The sequence below is a fragment of the Phascolarctos cinereus genome, unplaced genomic scaffold (genome assembly GCF_003287225.1).
Source record: "Phascolarctos cinereus isolate Bilbo 61053 unplaced genomic scaffold, phaCin_HiC Scaffold_726;HRSCAF=1367, whole genome shotgun sequence".
In the NCBI taxonomy this organism is placed as follows: domain Eukaryota; kingdom Metazoa; phylum Chordata; class Mammalia; order Diprotodontia; family Phascolarctidae; genus Phascolarctos; species Phascolarctos cinereus.
In genome coordinates this window covers 318,338,847-318,348,049 of record NW_027556098.1, presented here as the reverse complement: position 1 = coordinate 318,348,049, position 9,203 = coordinate 318,338,847, and positions in this window count along the sequence as shown.

The following is a 9,203-nucleotide window of genomic DNA, read 5'->3' as shown; positions in this document are numbered from 1 at the left end:
CAAGTATATAGAAATAATCTCTAACGATTGGATTTTTACACCAGGACAAATTTAAATTTTAGATGTAAATCCTGGAAAAGTTTTTCCTAAGCTGTGATTAGTGAAACTTGTTATGTAAGGTAAAAGCTCATAGGATTTTATTTTGAGTTGTCTGATGGATCATAATAATACATCGATAATCAATAATCCACCATCTGAGAGAAATTCCACAAACTACTCAGAGAATGTGATACTGGTGGGAAGTCAGCATCAGGAAAAGCTGAGAGGACAATTTTGGCCTCAGTCAAAGATGCAATCCTGACTCAGTTTCCCCATCATGTTCCTTTTGAAAGAGAATATTACCCACCTGGCTATTCTGAATCCAAACAGAGTTAAGGATGTTTTATCCTGTTATCTGGGCCCTGCAGTCTTTTCTGTCAGATTTGTGTCTTCCAGACTATAGGCTATTCACCTATAGTTGATAGCAAACAATGGGTACCAGCCAATGTCCCCTCATCATTCCCTGGTTGCAGGGACAGCTCTACGCCCCTTGCCAGCAGGAAGCAGTTTCAGAAGCCAAGACTTTTGTCCCTTACCCCAAAAGAATTTGGGTCCCATTTGTTTGAGGGGGGAATGATGAGGATGGCATCTAGACCCCAAAAATGAAAAACCCTGGACTTTCCCACATGGCCAAATCTCTGGTGTTCCCATCAACTATAATCCCATCAACTAGCCTTTCATTGTGGTTACGCCCAACCAATTCTCCATTACCCTTACCTAGACTAGCCCTCCATTGTCTTAGCTCCCTATGGCCACTTCCCACCCTTAATCCTATCTAGGTTCCATTATCCCCTGGCCAAATGGTCCAGGTTGGTCCCTGGCATACTATTACCTCATAGTCTTCCCCCTCTCCCCCTCCCCCCTAAGACTATTTGGCCACTCTTAGATCCCTCCCATAGTCTTTCTGTATATAAGGCCCATCTTGTCTCCATTAAGGTATTTAGATTCTTAAAATCTAGCCACTGCTCAGATTCTTATAATCTAGCCAATAGCTCACTAATGTTCAGACTCTTTAAGAGTCTGCCCAATATGATGGATGTTCTAGTAAACTTTGTCTTCGTCTGAAAAAAAAAAAGGCTTCATTTATCAAACATGTAGAGAACTGAGTCAAAGTTATGAGTCATTCCCCAACTGATAGTCAAAGGATATGAACATGAAATTTTCAGATGAAGAAATCAAAGCCATCTATAATCATATAAAAAAATGCTCTAAATCACTATTGATTAGGAAAATGCAAATTAAAACAATTCTGAGGTACTACCTCACACCTACCAGATTGGCCAATATGACAGAAAAGGAACATGACAGATGTTGGAGGGGATGTGGGAAAATTGGGACACTAATTCACAGCTGGTGGAGTTGTGAACTGATCCAACTCTTCTGGAGAGCAATTTGGAACTAATCCCAAAGGGTTATAAATCTGTGCACACCCTTTGACCCAGTGATACCACTACTAGGTCTGTATCCCAAAAAGATTTTTAAAAAGAAAGAAAAGGACTTACTTGTACAAAGATATTTATGGCAGCCTTTTTTTTTTGTGGCTGCAAAGAATTAGAAATTGAGGAGATATCCATCAACTGGAGAATGGCTGAATAAGAAGTGGCATATGATTGTAATGAAATACTATTGTGTTATAAGAAATGACAAGCAGGATGCTTTCAATAAAACCTGGAAAGACTTACGTGAACTGATGCAGCCTGAAGGGGGCAGAACCAGAACACTATACACAGCAACAGCAATATTGTATGATGACAATCTGTGAATGCCTTAGCTCAGGTTGGGGAACCTGAAGCCTCTAGGTCCTCAAATGTGACCCTTTGACTGGGTCCAAATTTTGCAGAACAAATCCTTCAACTAAGAGGATTTGTTCTGTGAAGTTTGGATTCAAGGCTGCAGTTTCCCCATCCCTACCTTAACTGTTTTCAGCAATACAATGATCCAAGATAATTCCAAAGGACTTACAATGAAAAATGCTATCCATTTCCAGAGAAAGAACTAGTGGAGTCTGAATGCAGATTGAAGCATATTATTTTTCACTTTCTTTAATTTTTCGGTCTGTGTTTTCTTTCAAAATCTGACTAATATGGAAATGTTTTGCATGGTAGCACATGTATAACCTATATTAAATTGCTTGCCTTCCCAATGAGGAGGGAGGGGAGAGAGAGAGGGAGGGAATTTGAAACTCAAAATTATAATAAATGAATGTTAAAAATTGTTTTTACATGTAATTGGGAAAAATGAAATTTTATTTAATATTAAAAGAGAAAGTTTTACTTCTTGTCCTAGTTGCACTGGTTTTGTTTATACAAATGCTTTTAATTTCATTTAATCAAATTTATCTATTTTATCTTTTGTCACATTCTTAACTCTTGTTTAAGAATTCCTTCTCCTAGATGCAGTTATGAAGGATATTTTTAAACATTTTCCTCCAACTTTTTTATGCTAACCTTTTTTTTTTATTAAGTCAAGTATTCATTTGGAATTTATTGCAGTATGTAATTTAACATGCTAGTCTAATTGTATATTTTACCATGTTGCTTTCTAATATTCCTCATTTTTGCCAGATAGGGATTTCTTCCTCAAGTAGTTTACATTCTTGGGTTTATCTAACACTGCTATTGAGTTCAATTGTTTCTAATTCTTGCTTATCTAGTTTGTTCCACTAATATACTTTTCTATTTTTAACCAGTACTAAATAATTTTGATGATTACTACTTCATGAGGTCTGGAAGTACCAGTCTCCTTTCTTTTCAGTTTTTTCTTTTCATTATTTAAGATTCAAGATCTTTTGTTCCTCCATATGAATTTTGCTGTATTTTGTGTAGCTCTATAAAGTACCTGATATAAAGTTTAATTGGTAAAGTATTAAACTTATAGATTAATTTAGATAGTATTATAAGTGTTATTATACCAGGACACATATAGGTTGGCAGTCACTTCAAGATGAAGTTCAGTTATATCTTTCTGACATTAAGGAAATTTTAACATTGGTTAGGTCACTGTTCTGTGGGACACACCTGTACATTTTAGAAAGATTCTCACAAGTTTTTCACATTTAGAATAAGGTCTTATGCACAGCGGGCACTCAATAAATGTTTTGGTATTTATTAGCTGAGAAGTAGACTGGGAAAGGTTGGAGGGCTGGCCTTTGAGACGGGAAGATTAGAATTCAAGTCCTAGTTCTGACTCTATGGACAAGTCTAGTGCCGCAAGGAGCTCTTTTTGAATTATTGGTAGACTACAGTGTTCCATAACGCAGCCATGGTTGGTTGTTGTCCTTTGTTCTCAAAGAGTACCAAAACGACATCATTACGTTGGGGTCAAGGTCCAATGTGTTCAACTTGGCTGATGAGACTAACACAAGCTCAGAGGACTCTACCACAGGTAGAAATATCCATACGAACATTTGGAGTGGAGATGTCTCTAAATTTGCACATCTCACATTTCTTTTGAGCTACCAACATTCTGCTTAGCTCAAAGAGTGTGGCACCTTCTTTGATGCTGGCATGCCATGCTGGATGCTCTTGTGTCAGTGTCTCCCATGTTTCACAACTGATTCCAAAGTTCTTCAGAGAGATCTGGACAGTGTCCTTGTTTCATTTCTTCTGACCTCCTTGTGAGTGCTTGCCTTGTGTTAGTTCTCAGTAAAACAGTCTTTTAGGCAAACATAACATTTGGCATTCAAATAACATGGTCAGCCTATCTGAGTTGAGCTCTGCAGTAGTTTGAATGCCTGGCAATTGAGCTTGAGAAAGGGCCCATCGTCCCATACCTTACCTGGCTAGGTGATCTCCAGAATCTTCCTAAGACAATTCAAATGGAAGCAATTCAGTTTCTTGGCATGGCACTGGTAGACTGTCCAGGTTTCACAGGCATACAACAATGAGGTCAGCACAAAGGCTCTGTAGACCTTCAGTTTGGTAGGCAGTTTAATAGCTCTTCTCTCCCACACTTTCCTTTGGAGCCTCCCAAATAATGATCTAGCTCTCTCAATGTGTGCGTCAATCTCTATGACGTATACTGCCAAGTATACTGGAAAATATACTGCCAAGATAAGTAAATTTATCCACAGCATTCAAAATTTCTCCATTTCTTGTACCAATGATTCCACATATGGATGGTGTGGTACTGGTGGAGAACCTGTGGGGTTTTTTTGGGAGGTGTGTGTTAATTGTTAGGCTAATATTAGCATAAGCAACAGAGAATCCATACTTCGTTGAATCTCAGTCTCAGAGGCTGCAAAACTTCTTCAGTTGGAAGTTCGGTTAGAGGGGGACTGACTTCAACCTGAGGTTGAATGGCTTAAGCATTGATTGAGGATGGTCTGTTGAGAACACCATCAAAATGTTATGCCAATCTCTCCAGGATCATATCCTTATCACTAATCAATGTGGCTCCATCAGCACTGAGTAGCTCAGATGCACCATAGGTCTTTGACCCACAAATAGCCTTTAGAGCATCATAAAAGTACTTTGAATTGTAACTATCAGTGTAAAACTGAGTTTCATCTGCCTTTTTACTGAGCATCTCTCTAAGCTTCACTTGCACTTTACTTTTGATGGAGTTCCTTCTTAGAGATGGATGAATTATCCTGTTGGTAAATCCTGTGGAGTTCTCATTTTTCATTTAGCAACTTCTGAATTTTCCCATCATTTCCATCAAACCAATTTTGATGTTTGTGAGCGTTCTGGCCCAGATGAGTAAATGTGATGCTGTACACCAAATCTCTTGAAAGTTGCCTGTTCCTTTTCTGCTCCACTGTTGCCAACCATGCATTGGCTCAGCTTTCCCTCCAAGTTAGCAACAAACTACTCACTCTTAGAAAAACACTCTAATCTGTTGACATTAAGTCTTCTAGTAGTCATCTTACCTTGGAGCCACCATTTTTGTTGAATGTCAATGTTTAACTTGGAGAGGATAAGTCTATGATTGGTCCAGCATTCTGCACCATACATTGCCTTCATGACTCTCACATCCTGTCTCTCTTCTTCTTACAATAACACAGTCTATTAAATGCCAATGTTTGCCGCAAGGGTGCATTCATCAAATTTTATTGCATTTATGCAAACAGAAGACAGTGTTGGTGATGAGAAGGTCATGAGATACACAATTCTTCAGTGGTGACTGCTGCTGTTGCTGTTTCTGACTCCATTCCTCCCAAGGACTCCCTTGACATATCTGATAGTTTTTGCCTACTCTGGCATTTAAGTCACTCCAAATTATAAGCTTTTGGCACACTGCTGATGAGGGTCTCTAGGTCTTCATAAAATTTTTCTTTGACCTCCTCAAGGTGCTTCATGGTGGGAGCATACATAATGCATTGATAGTGGCACAGCACTTTCCTACAAGTGGCAATCACATTGTCATGAGTCTGTCATTCACTCCTTTTGGCAGGCATATAAGCTTGCTGACTAGATTCATTTTGATTGCAAACCTACACCAGCTTCCCCATCACTGTGGCCACTCCAGAAAAACATACATCTAGCTCTGACTTTGGTAAGTTGGCCTTTGTTTGCCAGCCTTCTTTCACTCAGAGTTGCTATATGGATGCAATAACTTCTGAGTTCTCTCACAATAAGAGCTGTTCACCTTTTAGGTCTACCAGATTTCCTGTTGTCCATAAGTATAAGCATATTCCATATACTGATAGAATGGAATCATCTTCACAAAAACTTTTTGTACATTTGTGTATGTGTGTGTGTGTGTGTGTGTGTGTGTGTGTGTGTGTGTGTTTCTACCATAGGGTGGATCCCTGTGTGCCACAGTAAGCAGGCCAGGGTTGGGTGAATGAGAATTTGTAGGGTAACTTTTCTAGCCCCTTCCTCATGTCAGAAGGTGAATAGTGAAGTCCTTTAAAAAGGCTGCTCAGACACCCAGGGGGCTACCGAATCCCACTGCTGCTTCAGTCCATGGAGAAGACAAAGCTATGTTGTGGGTTGCTTGTGTGCAGGGTTGAGACTATAGCTCCCAGAGTACTTGTACCCGCTGCTTCATCACTTGCCTGTTGCCACAGGACTTTGAAGTAGGTAAAAATGGTAAAATGGCATGGATGATGTCTTTTGACTCACAGTACACAAATTAGATTTAAGTGAGGCAGAGTTGCATGAAGTCATTGGTCTCACTCTTCTAAAGTCATCAGAGTTCAGTGGGAAGACAAAAATCAAGATGCCTGGTGATGACTCAGGATGCAGTGGATGATGCTGGCATCTAACATCTAACCAAGATCTCTGCACTCCACAGTGCCTACTTCAGCCACCTTCATGGCCATTAGAACAAATTGTTGTTCTCACCTGCCCATTCTGCTGGAGGAAATCTTCACATACTTGGTGTAGACATCCCAGTAACTCACTAATGGGTTTGAGATCCTTTGGTTACCCTCAACCTGGTTTAGCTTATCTGCCAAAATGGTTTGCTTGGGTGTGGTCACTGCACATGCTACAGCTTCTTAGAGCCACAGGTGAAAGTTGGGTGAATCTCATGGACACCCAAAGTGGAAAGCAGCCCTGAAAAAGGCTCAGGCAGCCCTCATACCAGAGGGCTTTAATCTTTCACCTTTTTCACCCTTTTATCTTTTGCCTTTAATGTAGCCATACAACATCAATGAAAGAATATTGGTTTAGAAGGATGGGCCCTTGTTTCAAAGAGAAACTCAAGATTATTTTAAAAATTTGGAAACTTCCCAAATGCAATCTGACTAATGGTGTTCAGTCATTCTCCTATTTGGGGCCCAATTCTTTTTTCAGTGTCCTGTTTTTAGTGTCCAAGAGATATTTTCTGATGGAGAAGCTCTAAAGGTTATTTATTCAACTGCCTATCATTCTGGACAACAGGTATTCTTCATCCACTTGGTTCTTCCTGTATGGATAACTCAGACTTTCAGAATGATTACTGATCTCAATTAAGATGAGATGATCACAATTTTACCTTGGAATGAAGAGGTATATCACACTTGAAGTGCATCACCTACAGAGAAACAAAGGAGCATCTAGTTGGCAAATATGTTTAGTTAAAATAATGAGCTGCCAACCAGGATAACTTCTCCACTTCTTCATCTTAAGCCCCAACTCTCAGTGGAGTGGCCTCCCAGCAGCATCTCCAATCAAGTATCTTTGGGTCTGTCTCCTCTGTAGCTCAATTAAGGGTATATTTTGTGTCACTTACCCTGGGGACAAAAACTCCTACCTTTCCAGTTATAGCTCTGACAAGGTCTTCCCCACTCATCTTCTATAGTTCCACATGCTTGCAATGACCAATACCCCATCTCCCCCTCCACACACTCCTGTCAGGTTCCAACCATCTCAACCAACTCAACACAGCTATTTGAGTTATAAAGCACTTCCTTATCAATAACCCTATAAAGCAGGAAGCACAGGTATTATCTCCATTTTACAGATGAAGAAACTAAGACTCTGAGAAGATGAGTTATTTGCCCATAATCACACAACAGGAGGATTTGAATTCAGGTCTCCTGACTCTGGGCAGAACACAATGTTATTTGATCCCTCCCTCCTGGCATTTTTTACTCCTTTGGGCACTTACCATATTTCAATTTGAATTTGAGCCTAGTAAGTAGGTTGATGACAGGACATGGAATCAAGAGAAATGAGTTTAAATTCTCTATCAGATACCAACTAGTTGTGTGATAATCAATAAGTCATTTAGCCCTCCAGGGTCTGTTTTCTCATGTGTTAAATGGGGATAATAATGCTTGCACCTGGGGGCAGCTAGGTGGTGCAGTGGATAGAGCATAGGTCCTGGAGTCATGAGGATTTGAGCTCAAATTTGACCTCAGACACATGATACTCACTAGCTGTGTGACCCTGGGTAAGTTACTTAACCCCGACTGTCTCACCAAAAACAAAACAAAACATAATTGATTTGGGGCAGCTAGGTGATGCAGTGGATAGAGCACCAGCCCTGGAGTCAGTAGGACCTGAGTTCAAATCCAGCCTCAGACACTTGACACTTAATAACTGTGTGACCCTGGGCAAGTCACTTAACCCCACTGCCTAGCCAAACAAAACAACAACAAAAAACCCCCAAAATAATGCTTGCACCAAGTGCTTTGTAAAACTCAGCATTCTAGATTTGAGTTGCTCTATTTATTCATATCTTATCTTCCTTTCTTAATGATAAACTCCTTGAGAACAAAGGCTTAGCCAAGTATAGTCCTTTCTTGCAGCATCCGCACTTATTTTTCTGTGTGCTGTCATCTTAAGAGTCTTGGACTTAGAAGAATCAGGAGGTTGGGGTCCAAGACTCACTTAGCTCAGATACTTGCAAGATTTGTGATCCTGGACAAATTTTCTATCTCTCTGAGCCCATTTCTCATCTGTAAAATAAAAGTTATTGCAATGAAATTATTTTGTAAACCTTAAAGCACTCGACAAGTGGGAGTTTGCATTATTATCTCTATCTTCCTATAGTGCCTAGCATGGGGCTCTGTATATGATAGATGCTTAACAAATGTTGAATGAACAGTGCACTTATTATTTAGATGTCAAATTCTCTTTTTGAATAACCACGTGGGAAATCAAGCAATAACTTTTTTTTAAAAATCTCATCAGAATCTTTGTTGTTGGTTAAACACCTTCTTTTCCTAATTCACTGTAATTTCCTTTTACAACTTAAGAATCCCCAGAGACTTAGCTTTATTTACTAAGAGGAAAACAAGGAAGAGACTTCCCGATTTAGTAAGGATCAGACTCTGAGTTCAGCTGGGTGGAGCAATGCATAAAGCACACTGGACCAGAAGTGAGGAAGACCCAAGTTCTAATCTAGTCTTATTTACTTGCTATGTGACTTTGAGCAAGTCACCTGACCTCTGTTTGCCTCAGTTTCCTCTACTGTAAAATAGGGATAATGATAGCACTTATTTCAGAGTTGTTGTGATGACTTAATGAGACAATATTGGTAAAGTGCTTAACAGAGTGACTGGTACATAGTCAGTGCTAAACAATTCCCTTCCAATTCTGAGATTCTCTAAGTCTGTGGTCTATCTCTTCCTAGGCACATGACAGAAAAAACTAAGAACATCACTAGGAGAAAATAACATATTCAAATTCCACCTGTCACAAAGCACACTTACCATCTGGCTGTCCCCCATGCCTGGAATTCTCTCTCCTCCACTCCCAACTCCTGACCTCACTGGCTTCCTTTAAGTC